This window comes from Lepus europaeus, unplaced genomic scaffold (genome assembly GCF_033115175.1).
Source record: "Lepus europaeus isolate LE1 unplaced genomic scaffold, mLepTim1.pri SCAFFOLD_30, whole genome shotgun sequence".
Taxonomy (NCBI): domain Eukaryota; kingdom Metazoa; phylum Chordata; class Mammalia; order Lagomorpha; family Leporidae; genus Lepus; species Lepus europaeus.
In genome coordinates this window covers 7,548,657-7,563,532 of record NW_026909177.1, presented here as the reverse complement: position 1 = coordinate 7,563,532, position 14,876 = coordinate 7,548,657, and positions in this window count along the sequence as shown.

The window sequence follows — 14,876 nt, the reverse complement described above, 5'->3', positions numbered from 1 at the left end:
TGTAGCTTGGGGTTAGGCATATGCACTATATGGAGTTCAGTAGCTCACGAGTTTTCAGACGCCATATACAGCAGTGCTGTAGCCTGGGAGTAGAGAGAAGCAGTTTACAAGAGTTCTGAATGCTGAGTGTACAGAGCCATGGTTTGAGGGAGTTCTGCAGCCTGAGTGTAGTAGTGGTAGCTTAGGGCAGTTCTGTAACCTGGGTGTAGAGAGACGCAGTATACCTGCGTTCTGTAACCTGAGTGCAGGACATGCTGTTAGCGGTCGTTCTGTAGCTTGGGGTTAGGCCTACGCACTATATGGGAGTTCAGTAGCTCACGAGGTGGCAAGCGCAGTATACAGCAGTGTTGTAGCCTGGGAGTAGAGAGAAGCAGTTTTCAAGAGTTCTGTATGCTGAGAGTAGGGAGCCATGGTTTGTGGGAGTTCTGCAGCCTGAGTGTAGGAGACGCAGCGTTTGGGAGTTCTGTAACCTCGGTGTGGACAATCACAATATACTTTCATTCTGTAGCCTGAGTGCGGGAGACGCAGTTAGCGGTACCTCTGTGGCTTGGGGTTAGGCCTATGCACTATACGGCAGTTCTGTAACCAAAGTGTATGAAAAACACTGTATGGGAGTGCTGCAGCCTGGGAGTAGAGAGAAGCAGTTTACAAGAGTTCTGTATGCTGAGTATACAGAGCCATGATTTGCGGGAGTTCTGCAGCCTGAGTGTAGAAGTGGTAGCTTACGGCAGTTCTGTAACCTGGGTGTAGCGAGACGCAGTATACCTGCGTTCTGTAGCCTGAGTGCAGGAGACGCTGTTAGCGAACGTTCTGTGGCTTGGGGTTAGGCCTACGCACTATACAGCAGTTCTGTAACCCAAGTGTATGAAACACACTGTATGGGAGTGCTGTAGCCTGGGAGTAGAGAGAAGCAGTTTACAAGAGTTCTGTATGCTGAGCGTACAGAGCCATGGCTTGCGGGAGTTCTGGAGCTTGAGTGTAGAGAAGTGCTGTTAATGGGCATTTTGTAACTTTAGGTAAAAGACACAGCTTACGGGAGTTCTGTAGCTTGGGGTTAGGCATACGCATTATATGGGAGTTCAGTAGTTCACGAGTTGTCAAACGCAGTATACAGCAGTGCTGTTGCCTGGGAGTAGAGAGAAGCAGTTTACAAGAGTTCTGTATGCTGAGAGTAGGGAGCCATGGTTTGTGGGAGTTCTGCAGCCTGAGTGTAGGAGACGCAGCGTTTGGGAGTTCTGTAACCTTGGTGTGCACAATCACAATATACCTTCATTCTGTAGCCTGAGTGTGGGAGACGCAGTTAGCGGTACCTCTGTGGCTTGGGGTTAGGCCTATGCACTATACGGCAGTTCTGTAACCAAAGTGTATGCACTATACGGCAGTTCTGTAACCAAAGTGTATGAAAAACACTGTATGGGAGTGCTGCAGCCTGGGAGTAGATAGAAGAGTTTACAAGAGTTCTGTATGCTGAGTGTACAGAGCCATGGTTTGCGGGAGTTCTGCAGCCTGAGTGTAGAAGTGGTAGCTTAGGGCAATTCTGTAACCTGCGTGTAGAGAAAGACAGTATACCTGCGTTCTGTAGCTTGAGTTCTGGAGACCTGTTTAGAAGGAGTTCTGTATCCTGAGTGCAGAGAAGTGCTGTTAATGGGCGTTCTGTAGCCATAGGGCATAAGAGGCAGCTGCTGGGAGTTCTGTAGCTTGGGGTTAGGCATATGCACTAAATGGAGTTAGCGGTCGTTCTGTGGCTTGGGGTTAGGCCTACGCACTATACAGCAGTTCTGTAACCCAAGTGTATGAAACACACTGTATGGGAATGCTGTAGCCTGGAAGTAGAGAGAAGCAGTTTACAAGAGTTCTGTATGCTGAGTTTAGAGAGCCATGGTTTGCGGGAGTTCTGCAGCCTGAGTGTAGAAGTGGTAGCTTACGGCAGCTCTGTAACCTGGGTGTAGAGAGACGCAGTAAAAATGCGTTCTGTAGCCTGAGTGCAGGAGACGCTGTTAGCGTTCGTTCTGTGGCTTGGGGTTAGGCCTACGCACTATACAGCAGTTCTGTAACCCAAGTGTATGAAATACACTGTATGGGAGTGCTGTAGCCAGGTAGTAGAGAGAAGCAGTTTACAAGAGTTCTGTATGCTGAGCGTACAGAACCATGGCTTGCGGGAGTTCTGTAGCTTGAGTGTAGAGAAGTGCTGTTAATGGGCATTTTGTAACTTTAGGTAAAAGACACAGCTCACGGGAGTTCTGTAGCTTGGGGTTAGGCATACGCACTATATTGGAGTTCAGTAGCTCACGAACTGTCACACGCCATATACAGCAGTGCTGTAGCCTGGGAGTAGAGAGAAGCAGTTTACAAGAGTTCTGAAAGCTGAGTGTACAAAGCCATGGCTTGCGGGAGTTCTGTAGCTTGAGTGTAGAGAAGGGCTGTTAATGGGCATTTTGTAACTTTAGGTAAAAGACACAGCTTACGGGAGTTCTGAAGCTTGGGGTTTGGCATACGCACTATATGGGAGTTCAGTAGCTCACGAGGTGGCAAGCGCAGTATACAGCAGTGCTGTAGCCTGGGAGTAGAGAGAAGCAGTTTACAAGAGTTCTGTATGCTGAGCGTACAGAACCATGGCTTGCGGGAGTTCTGCAGCTTGAGTGTAGAGAAGTGCTGTTAATGGGCATTTTGTAACTTTAGGTAAAAGACACAGCTCACGGGAGTTCTGTAGCTTGGGGTTAGGCATACGCACTATATTGGAGTTCAGTAGCTCACGAACTGTCACACGCCATATACAGCAGTGCTGTTGCCTGGGAGTAGAGAGAAGCAGTTTACAAGAGTTCTGAATGCTGAGTGTACAAAGCCATGGCTTGCGGGAGTTCTGTAGCTTGAGTGTAGAGAAGGGCTGTTAATGGGCATTTTGTAACTTTAGGTAAAAGACACAGCTTACGGGAGTTCTGAAGCTTGGGGTTTGGCATACGCACTATATGGGAGTTCAGTAGCTCACGAGGTGGCAAGCGCAGTATACAGCAGTGCTGTAGCCTGGGAGTAGAGAGAAGCAGTTTACAAGAGTTCTGTATGCTGAGCGTACAGAACCATGGCTTGCGGGAGTTCTGTAGCTTGAGTGTAGAGAAGTGCTGTTAATGGGCATTTTGTAACTTTAGGTAAAAGACACAGCTTACGGGAGTTCTGAAGCTTGGGGTTTGGCATACGCACTATATGGGAGTTCAGTAGCTCACGAGGTGGCAAGCGCAGTATACAGCAGTGCTGTAGCCTGGGAGTAGAGAGAAGCAGTTTACAAGAGTTCTGTATGCTGAGTGTACAGAGCCATGGCTTGCGGTAGTTCTGCAACCTGAGTGTAGGAGATGCATTTTTGGGAGTTCTGTAACCTCGGTGTGGACAATCACAATATACCTTCATTCTGTAGCCTGAGTGCGGGAGACGCAGTTAGCGGTACCTCTGTGGCTTGGGGTTAGGCCTACGCACTATACAGCAGTTCTGTAACCTAAGGCGGTAGCCTTAGGGCGTAAGAGTCAGCTGATGTGAGTTCTGTAGCTTGGGGTTAGGCATATGCACTATATGGAGTTCAGTAGCTCACGAGTTTTCAGACGCCATATACAGCAGTGCTGTAGCCTGGGAGTAGAGAGAAGCAGTTTACAAGAGTTCTGAATGCTGAGTGTACAGAGCCATGGTTTGAGGGAGTTCTGCAGCCTGAGTGTAGAAGTGGTAGCTTAGGGCAGTTCTGTAACCTGGGTGTAGAGAGACGCAGTATACCTGCGTTCTGTAACCTGAGTGCAGGACATGCTGTTAGCGGTCGTTCTGTAGCTTGGGGTTAGGCCTACGCACTATATGGGAGTTCAGTAGCTCACGAGGTGACAAGCGCAGTATACAGCAGTGTTGTAGCCTGGGAGTAGAGAGAAGCAGTTTTCAAGAGTTCTGTATGCTAAGAGTAGGGAGCCATGGTTTGTGGGAGTTCTGCAGCCTGAGTGTAGGAGACGCAGCGTTTGGGAGTTCTGTAACCTCGGTGTGCACAATCACAATATACCTTCATTCTGTAGCCTGAGTGCGGGAGACGCAGTTAGCGGTACCTCTGTGGCTTGGGGTTAGGCCTATGCACTATACGGCAGTTCTGTAACCAAAGTGTATGCACTATACGGCAGTTCTGTAACCAAAGTGTATGAAAAACACTGTATGGAAGTGCTGCAGCCTGGGAGTAGATAGAAGAGTTTACAAGAGTTCTGTATGCTGAGTGTATAGAGCCATGGTTTGCGGGAGTTCTGCAGCCTGAGTGTAGAAGTGGTAGCTTAGGGCAATTCTGTAACCTGCGTGTAGAGAAAGACAGTATACCTGCGTTCTGTAGCTTGAGTTCTGGAGACCTGTTTAGAAGGAGTTCTGTATCCTGAGTGCAGAGAAGTGCTGTTAATGGGCGTTCTGTAGCCATAGGGCATAAGAGGCAGCTGCTGGGAGTTCTGTAGCTTGGGGTTAGGCATATGCACTAAATGGAGTTAGCGGTCGTTCTGTGGCTTGGGGTTAGGCCTACGCACTATACAGCAGTTCTGTAACCCAAGTGTATGAAACACACTGTATGGGAATGCTGTAGCCTGGAAGTAGAGAGAAGCAGTTTACAAGAGTTCTGTATGCTGAGTTTAGAGAGCCATGGCTTGCGGGAGTTCTGTAGCTTGAGTGTAGAGAAGGGCTGTTAATGGGCATTTTGTAACTTTAGGTAAAAGACACAGCTTACGGGAGTTCTGAAGCTTGGGGTTTGGCATACGCACTATATGGGAGTTCAGTAGCTCACGAGGTGGCAAGCGCAGTATACAGCAGTGCTGTAGCCTGGGAGTAGAGAGAAGCAGTTTTCAAGAGTTCTGTATGCTGAGAGTAGGGAGCCATGGTTTGTGGGAGTTCTGCAGCCTGAGTGTAGGAGACGCAGCGTTTGGGAGTTCTGTAACCTCGGTGTGGACAATCACAATATACTTTCATTCTGTAGCCTGAGTGCGGGAGACGCAGTTAGCGGTACCTCTGTGGCTTGGGGTTAGGCCTATGCACTATACGGCAGTTCTGTAACCAAAGTGTATGAAAAACACTGTATGGGAGTGCTGCAGCCTGGGAGTAGAGAGAAACAGTTTACAAGAGTTCTGTATGCTGAGAGTAGGGAGCCATGGTTTGTGGGAGTTCTGCAGCCTGAGTGTAGGAGACGCAGCATTTGGGAGTTCTGTAACCTTGGTGTGGACAATCACAATATACCTTCATTCTGTAGCCTGAGTGCAGGAGACGCTGTTAGCGGTCGTTCTGTGGCTTGGGGTTAGGCCTACGCACTATACAGCAGTTCTGTAACCCAAGTGTATGAAACACACTGTATGGGAATGCTGTAGCCTGGAGTAGAGAGAAGCAGGTTACAAGAGTTCTGTATGCTGAGCGTACAGAACCATGGCTTGCGGGAGTTCTGTAGCTTGAGTGTAGAGAAGTGCTGTTAATGGGCATTTTGTAACTTTAGGTAAAAGACACAGCTTACGGGAGTTCTGAAGCTTGGGGTTTGGCATACGCACTATATGGGAGTTCAGTAGCTCACGAGGTGGCAAGCGCAGTATACAGCAGTGCTGTAGCCTGGGAGTAGAGAGAAGCAGTTTACAAGAGTTCTGTATGCTGAGCGTACAGAACCATGGCTTGCGGGAGTTCTGTAGCTTGAGTGTAGAGAAGTGCTGTTAATGGGCATTTTGTAACTTTAGGTAAAAGACACAGCTTACGGGAGTTCTGAAGCTTGGGGTTTGGCATACGCACTATATGGGAGTTCAGTAGCTCACGAGGTGGCAAGCGCAGTATACAGCAGTGCTGTAGCCTGGGAGTAGAGAGAAGCAGTTTACAAGAGTTCTGTATGCTGAGTGTACAGAGCCATGGCTTGCGGTAGTTCTGCAACCTGAGTGTAGGAGATGCATTTTTGGGAGTTCTGTAACCTCGGTGTGGACAATCACAATATACCTTCATTCTGTAGCCTGAGTGCGGGAGACGCAGTTAGCGGTACCTCTGTGGCTTGGGGTTAGGCCTACGCACTATACAGCAGTTCTGTAACCTAAGGCGGTAGCCTTAGGGCGTAAGAGTCAGCTGATGTGAGTTCTGTAGCTTGGGGTTAGGCATATGCACTATATGGAGTTCAGTAGCTCACGAGTTTTCAGACGCCATATACAGCAGTGCTGTAGCCTGGGAGTAGAGAGAAGCAGTTTACAAGAGTTCTGAATGCTGAGTGTACAGAGCCATGGTTTGAGGGAGTTCTGCAGCCTGAGTGTAGAAGTGGTAGCTTAGGGCAGTTCTGTAACCTGGGTGTAGAGAGACGCAGTATACCTGCGTTCTGTAACCTGAGTGCAGGACATGCTGTTAGCGGTCGTTCTGTAGCTTGGGGTTAGGCCTACGCACTATATGGGAGTTCAGTAGCTCACGAGGTGACAAGCGCAGTATACAGCAGTGTTGTAGCCTGGGAGTAGAGAGAAGCAGTTTTCAAGAGTTCTGTATGCTAAGAGTAGGGAGCCATGGTTTGTGGGAGTTCTGCAGCCTGAGTGTAGGAGACGCAGCGTTTGGGAGTTCTGTAACCTCGGTGTGCACAATCACAATATACCTTCATTCTGTAGCCTGAGTGCGGGAGACGCAGTTAGCGGTACCTCTGTGGCTTGGGGTTAGGCCTATGCACTATACGGCAGTTCTGTAACCAAAGTGTATGCACTATACGGCAGTTCTGTAACCAAAGTGTATGAAAAACACTGTATGGAAGTGCTGCAGCCTGGGAGTAGATAGAAGAGTTTACAAGAGTTCTGTATGCTGAGTGTATAGAGCCATGGTTTGCGGGAGTTCTGCAGCCTGAGTGTAGAAGTGGTAGCTTAGGGCAATTCTGTAACCTGCGTGTAGAGAAAGACAGTATACCTGCGTTCTGTAGCTTGAGTTCTGGAGACCTGTTTAGAAGGAGTTCTGTATCCTGAGTGCAGAGAAGTGCTGTTAATGGGCGTTCTGTAGCCATAGGGCATAAGAGGCAGCTGCTGGGAGTTCTGTAGCTTGGGGTTAGGCATATGCACTAAATGGAGTTAGCGGTCGTTCTGTGGCTTGGGGTTAGGCCTACGCACTATACAGCAGTTCTGTAACCCAAGTGTATGAAACACACTGTATGGGAATGCTGTAGCCTGGAAGTAGAGAGAAGCAGTTTACAAGAGTTCTGTATGCTGAGTTTAGAGAGCCATGGCTTGCGGGAGTTCTGTAGCTTGAGTGTAGAGAAGGGCTGTTAATGGGCATTTTGTAACTTTAGGTAAAAGACACAGCTTACGGGAGTTCTGAAGCTTGGGGTTTGGCATACGCACTATATGGGAGTTCAGTAGCTCACGAGGTGGCAAGCGCAGTATACAGCAGTGCTGTAGCCTGGGAGTAGAGAGAAGCAGTTTTCAAGAGTTCTGTATGCTGAGAGTAGGGAGCCATGGTTTGTGGGAGTTCTGCAGCCTGAGTGTAGGAGACGCAGCGTTTGGGAGTTCTGTAACCTCGGTGTGGACAATCACAATATACTTTCATTCTGTAGCCTGAGTGCGGGAGACGCAGTTAGCGGTACCTCTGTGGCTTGGGGTTAGGCCTATGCACTATACGGCAGTTCTGTAACCAAAGTGTATGAAAAACACTGTATGGGAGTGCTGCAGCCTGGGAGTAGAGAGAAACAGTTTACAAGAGTTCTGTATGCTGAGAGTAGGGAGCCATGGTTTGTGGGAGTTCTGCAGCCTGAGTGTAGGAGACGCAGCATTTGGGAGTTCTGTAACCTTGGTGTGGACAATCACAATATACCTTCATTCTGTAGCCTGAGTGCAGGAGACGCTGTTAGCAGTCGTTCTGTGGCTTGGGGTTAGGCCTACGCACTATACAGCAGTTCTGTAACCCAAGTGTATGAAACACACTGTATGGGAATGCTGTAGCCTGGAGTAGAGAGAAGCAGGTTACAAGAGTTCTGTATGCTGAGCGTACAGAACCATGGCTTGCGGGAGTTCTGTAGCTTGAGTGTAGAGAAGTGCTGTTAATGGGCATTTTGTAACTTTAGGTAAAAGACACAGCTTACGGGAGTTCTGAAGCTTGGGGTTTGGCATACGCACTATATGGGAGTTCAGTAGCTCACGAGGTGGCAAGCGCAGTATACAGCAGTGCTGTAGCCTGGGAGTAGAGAGAAGCAGTTTACAAGAGTTCTGTATGCTGAGCGTACAGAACCATGGCTTGCGGGAGTTCTGGAGCTTGAGTGTAGAGAAGTGCTGTTAATGGGCATTTTGTAACTTTAGGTAAAAGACACAGCTTACGGGAGTTCTGAAGCTTGGGGTTTGGCATACGCACTATATGGGAGTTCAGTAGCTCACGAGGTGGCAAGCGCAGTATACAGCAGTGCTGTAGCCTGGGAGTAGAGAGAAACAGTTTACAAGAGTTCTGTATGCTGAGTGTACAGAGCCATGGCTTGCGGTAGTTCTGCAACCTGAGTGTAGGAGATGCATTTTTGGGAGTTCTGTAACCTCGGTGTGGACAATCACAATATACTTTAATTCTGTAGCCTGAGTGCGGGAGACGCAGTTAGCGGTACCTCTGTGGCTTGGGGTTAGGCCTACGCACTATACAGCAGTTCTGAAACCTAAGGCTGTAGCCTTAGGGCGTAAGAGTCAGCTGATGTGAGTTCTGTAGCTTGGGGTTAGGCATATGCACTATATGGAGTTCAGTAGCTCACGAGTTTTCAGACGCCATATACAGCAGTGCTGTAGCCTGGGAGTAGAGAGAAGCAGTTTACAAGAGTTCTGAATGCTGAGTGTACAGAGCCATGGTTTGAGGGAGTTCTGCAGCCTGAGTGTAGTAGTGGTAGCTTAGGGCAGTTCTGTAACCTGGGTGTAGAGAGACGCAGTATACCTGCGTTCTGTAACCTGAGTGCAGGACATGCTGTTAGCGGTCGTTCTGTAGCTTGGGGTTAGGCCTACGCACTATATGGGAGTTCAGTAGCTCACGAGGTGGCAAGCGCAGTATACAGCAGTGTTGTAGCCTGGGAGTAGAGAGAAGCAGTTTTCAAGAGTTCTGTATGCTGAGAGTAGGGAGCCATGGTTTGTGGGAGTTCTGCAGCCTGAGTGTAGGAGACGCAGCGTTTGGGAGTTCTGTAACCTCGGTGTGGACAATCACAATATACTTTCATTCTGTAGCCTGAGTGCGGGAGACGCAGTTAGCGGTACCTCTGTGGCTTGGGGTTAGGCCTATGCACTATACGGCAGTTCTGTAACCAAAGTGTATGAAAAACACTGTATGGGAGTGCTGCAGCCTGGGAGTAGAGAGAAGCAGTTTACAAGAGTTCTGTATGCTGAGTATACAGAGCCATGATTTGCGGGAGTTCTGCAGCCTGAGTGTAGAAGTGGTAGCTTACGGCAGTTCTGTAACCTGGGTGTAGCGAGACGCAGTATACCTGCGTTCTGTAGCCTGAGTGCAGGAGACGCTGTTAGCGAACGTTCTGTGGCTTGGGGTTAGGCCTACGCACTATACAGCAGTTCTGTAACCCAAGTGTATGAAACACACTGTATGGGAGTGCTGTAGCCTGGGAGTAGAGAGAAGCAGTTTACAAGAGTTCTGTATGCTGAGCGTACAGAGCCATGGCTTGCGGGAGTTCTGGAGCTTGAGTGTAGAGAAGTGCTGTTAATGGGCATTTTGTAACTTTAGGTAAAAGACACAGCTTACGGGAGTTCTGTAGCTTGGGGTTAGGCATACGCATTATATGGGAGTTCAGTAGTTCACGAGTTGTCAAACGCAGTATACAGCAGTGCTGTTGCCTGGGAGTAGAGAGAAGCAGTTTACAAGAGTTCTGTATGCTGAGAGTAGGGAGCCATGGTTTGTGGGAGTTCTGCAGCCTGAGTGTAGGAGACGCAGCGTTTGGGAGTTCTGTAACCTTGGTGTGCACAATCACAATATACCTTCATTCTGTAGCCTGAGTGTGGGAGACGCAGTTAGCGGTACCTCTGTGGCTTGGGGTTAGGCCTATGCACTATACGGCAGTTCTGTAACCAAAGTGTATGCACTATACGGCAGTTCTGTAACCAAAGTGTATGAAAAACACTGTATGGGAGTGCTGCAGCCTGGGAGTAGATAGAAGAGTTTACAAGAGTTCTGTATGCTGAGTGTACAGAGCCATGGTTTGCGGGAGTTCTGCAGCCTGAGTGTAGAAGTGGTAGCTTAGGGCAATTCTGTAACCTGCGTGTAGAGAAAGACAGTATACCTGCGTTCTGTAGCTTGAGTTCTGGAGACCTGTTTAGAAGGAGTTCTGTATCCTGAGTGCAGAGAAGTGCTGTTAATGGGCGTTCTGTAGCCATAGGGCATAAGAGGCAGCTGCTGGGAGTTCTGTAGCTTGGGGTTAGGCATATGCACTAAATGGAGTTAGCGGTCGTTCTGTGGCTTGGGGTTAGGCCTACGCACTATACAGCAGTTCTGTAACCCAAGTGTATGAAACACACTGTATGGGAATGCTGTAGCCTGGAAGTAGAGAGAAGCAGTTTACAAGAGTTCTGTATGCTGAGTTTAGAGAGCCATGGTTTGCGGGAGTTCTGCAGCCTGAGTGTAGAAGTGGTAGCTTACGGCAGCTCTGTAACCTGGGTGTAGAGAGACGCAGTAAAAATGCGTTCTGTAGCCTGAGTGCAGGAGACGCTGTTAGCGTTCGTTCTGTGGCTTGGGGTTAGGCCTACGCACTATACAGCAGTTCTGTAACCCAAGTGTATGAAATACACTGTATGGGAGTGCTGTAGCCAGGTAGTAGAGAGAAGCAGTTTACAAGAGTTCTGTATGCTGAGCGTACAGAACCATGGCTTGCGGGAGTTCTGTAGCTTGAGTGTAGAGAAGTGCTGTTAATGGGCATTTTGTAACTTTAAGTAAAAGACACAGCTCACGGGAGTTCTGTAGCTTGGGGTTAGGCATACGCACTATATTGGAGTTCAGTAGCTCACGAACTGTCACACGCCATATACAGCAGTGCTGTAGCCTGGGAGTAGAGAGAAGCAGTTTACAAGAGTTCTGAAAGCTGAGTGTACAAAGCCATGGCTTGCGGGAGTTCTGTAGCTTGAGTGTAGAGAAGGGCTGTTAATGGGCATTTTGTAACTTTAGGTAAAAGACACAGCTTACGGGAGTTCTGAAGCTTGGGGTTTGGCATACGCACTATATGGGAGTTCAGTAGCTCACGAGGTGGCAAGCGCAGTATACAGCAGTGCTGTAGCCTGGGAGTAGAGAGAAGCAGTTTACAAGAGTTCTGTATGCTGAGCGTACAGAACCATGGCTTGCGGGAGTTCTGCAGCTTGAGTGTAGAGAAGTGCTGTTAATGGGCATTTTGTAACTTTAGGTAAAAGACACAGCTCACGGGAGTTCTGTAGCTTGGGGTTAGGCATACGCACTATATTGGAGTTCAGTAGCTCACGAACTGTCACACGCCATATACAGCAGTGCTGTTGCCTGGGAGTAGAGAGAAGCAGTTTACAAGAGTTCTGAATGCTGAGTGTACAAAGCCATGGCTTGCGGGAGTTCTGTAGCTTGAGTGTAGAGAAGGGCTGTTAATGGGCATTTTGTAACTTTAGGTAAAAGACACAGCTTACGGGAGTTCTGAAGCTTGGGGTTTGGCATACGCACTATATGGGAGTTCAGTAGCTCACGAGGTGGCAAGCGCAGTATACAGCAGTGCTGTAGCCTGGGAGTAGAGAGAAGCAGTTTACAAGAGTTCTGTATGCTGAGCGTACAGAACCATGGCTTGCGGGAGTTCTGTAGCTTGAGTGTAGAGAAGTGCTGTTAATGGGCATTTTGTAACTTTAGGTAAAAGACACAGCTTACGGGAGTTCTGAAGCTTGGGGTTTGGCATACGCACTATATGGGAGTTCAGTAGCTCACGAGGTGGCAAGCGCAGTATACAGCAGTGCTGTAGCCTGGGAGTAGAGAGAAGCAGTTTACAAGAGTTCTGTATGCTGAGTGTACAGAGCCATGGCTTGCGGTAGTTCTGCAACCTGAGTGTAGGAGATGCATTTTTGGGAGTTCTGTAACCTCGGTGTGGACAATCAGAATATACCTTCATTCTGTAGCCTGAGTGCGGGAGACGCAGTTAGCGGTACCTCTGTGGCTTGGGGTTAGGCCTACGCACTATACAGCAGTTCTGTAACCTAAGGCTGTAGCCTTAGGGCGTAATAAGAGTCAGCTGATGTGAGTTCTGTAGCTTGGGGTTAGGCATATGCACTATATGGAGTTCAGTAGCTCACGAGTTTTCAGACGCCATATACAGCAGTGCTGTAGCCTGGGAGTAGAGAGAAGCAGTTTACAAGAGTTCTGAATGCTGAGTGTACAGAGCCATGGTTTGAGGGAGTTCTGCAGCCTGAGTGTAGAAGTGGTAGCTTAGGGCAGTTCTGTAACCTGGGTGTAGAGAGACGCAGTATACCTGCGTTCTGTAACCTGAGTGCAGGACATGCTGTTAGCGGTCGTTCTGTAGCTTGGGGTTAGGCCTACGCACTATATGGGAGTTCAGTAGCTCACGAGGTGACAAGCGCAGTATACAGCAGTGTTGTAGCCTGGGAGTAGAGAGAAGCAGTTTTCAAGAGTTCTGTATGCTGAGAGTAGGGAGCCATGGTTTGTGGGAGTTCTGCAGCCTGAGTGTAGGAGACGCAGCGTTTGGGAGTTCTGTAACCTCGGTGTGCACAATCACAATATACCTTCATTCTGTAGCCTGAGTGCGGGAGACGCAGTTAGCGGTACCTCTGTGGCTTGGGGTTAGGCCTATGCACTATACGGCAGTTCTGTAACCAAAGTGTATGCACTATACGGCAGTTCTGTAACCAAAGTGTATGAAAAACACTGTATGGCAGTGCTGCAGCCTGGGAGTAGATAGAAGAGTTTACAAGAGTTCTGTATGCTGAGTGTATAGAGCCATGGTTTGCGGGAGTTCTGCAGCCTGAGTGTAGAAGTGGTAGCTTAGGGCAATTCTGTAACCTGCGTGTAGAGAAAGACAGTATACCTGCGTTCTGTAGCTTGAGTTCTGGAGACCTGTTTAGAAGGAGTTCTGTATCCTGAGTGCAGAGAAGTGCTGTTAATGGGCGTTCTGTAGCCATAGGGCATAAGAGGCAGCTGCTGGGAGTTCTGTAGCTTGGGGTTAGGCATATGCACTAAATGGAGTTAGCGGTCGTTCTGTGGCTTGGGGTTAGGCCTACGCACTATACAGCAGTTCTGTAACCCAAGTGTATGAAACACACTGTATGGGAATGCTGTAGCCTGGAAGTAGAGAGAAGCAGTTTACAAGAGTTCTGTATGCTGAGTTTAGAGAGCCATGGCTTGCGGGAGTTCTGTAGCTTGAGTGTAGAGAAGGGCTGTTAATGGGCATTTTGTAACTTTAGGTAAAAGACACAGCTTACGGGAGTTCTGAAGCTTGGGGTTTGGCATACGCACTATATGGGAGTTCAGTAGCTCACGAGGTGGCAAGCGCAGTATACAGCAGTGCTGTAGCCTGGGAGTAGAGAGAAGCAGTTTTCAAGAGTTCTGTATGCTGAGAGTAGGGAGCCATGGTTTGTGGGAGTTCTGCAGCCTGAGTGTAGGAGACGCAGCGTTTGGGAGTTCTGTAACCTCGGTGTGGACAATCACAATATACTTTCATTCTGTAGCCTGAGTGCGGGAGACGCAGTTAGCGGTACCTCTGTGGCTTGGGGTTAGGCCTATGCAGTATACGGCAGTTCTGTAACCAAAGTGTATGAAAAACACTGTATGGGAGTGCTGCAGCCTGGGAGTAGAGAGAAGCAGTTTACAAGAGTTCTGTATGCTGAGAGTAGGGAGCCATGGTTTGTGGGAGTTCTGCAGCCTGAGTGTAGGAGACGCAGCGTTTGGGAGTTCTGTAACCTTGGTGTGGACAATCACAATATACCTTCATTCTGTAGCCTGAGTGCAGGAGACGCTGTTAGCGGTCGTTCTGTGGCTTGGGGTTAGGCCTACGCACTATACAGCAGTTCTGTAACCCAAGTGTATGAAACACACTGTATGGGAATGCTGTAGCCTGGAGTAGAGAGAAGCAGGTTACAAGAGTTCTGTATGCTGAGCGTACAGAACCATGGCTTGCGGGAGTTCTGTAGCTTGAGTGTAGAGAAGTGCTGTTAATGGGCATTTTGTAACTTTAGGTAAAAGACACAGCTTACGGGAGTTCTGAAGCTTGGGGTTTGGCATACGCACTATATGGGAGTTCAGTAGCTCACGAGGTGGCAAGCGCAGTATACAGCAGTGCTGTAGCCTGGGAGTAGAGAGAAGCAGTTTACAAGAGTTCTGTATGCTGAGCGTACAGAACCATGGCTTGCGGGAGTTCTGTAGCTTGAGTGTAGAGAAGTGCTGTTAATGGGCATTTTGTAACTTTAGGTAAAAGACACAGCTTACGGGAGTTCTGAAGCTTGGGGTTTGGCATACGCACTATATGGGAGTTCAGTAGCTCACGAGGTGGCAAGCGCAGTATACAGCAGTGCTGTAGCCTGGGAGTAGAGAGAAACAGTTTACAAGAGTTCTGTATGCTGAGTGTACAGAGCCATGGCTTGCGGTAGTTCTGCAACCTGAGTGTAGGAGATGCATTTTTGGGAGTTCTGTAACCTCGGTGTGGACAATCACAATATACTTTAATTCTGTAGCCTGAGTGCGGGAGACGCAGTTAGCGGTACCTCTGTGGCTTGGGGTTAGGCCTACGCACTATACAGCAGTTCTGAAACCTAAGGCTGTAGCCTTAGGGCGTAAGAGTCAGCTGATGTGAGTTCTGTAGCTTGGGGTTAGGCATATGCACTATATGGAGTTCAGTAGCTCACGAGTTTTCAGACGCCATATACAGCAGTGCTGTAGCCTGGGAGTAGAGAGAAGCAGTTTACAAGAGTTCTGAATGCTGAGTG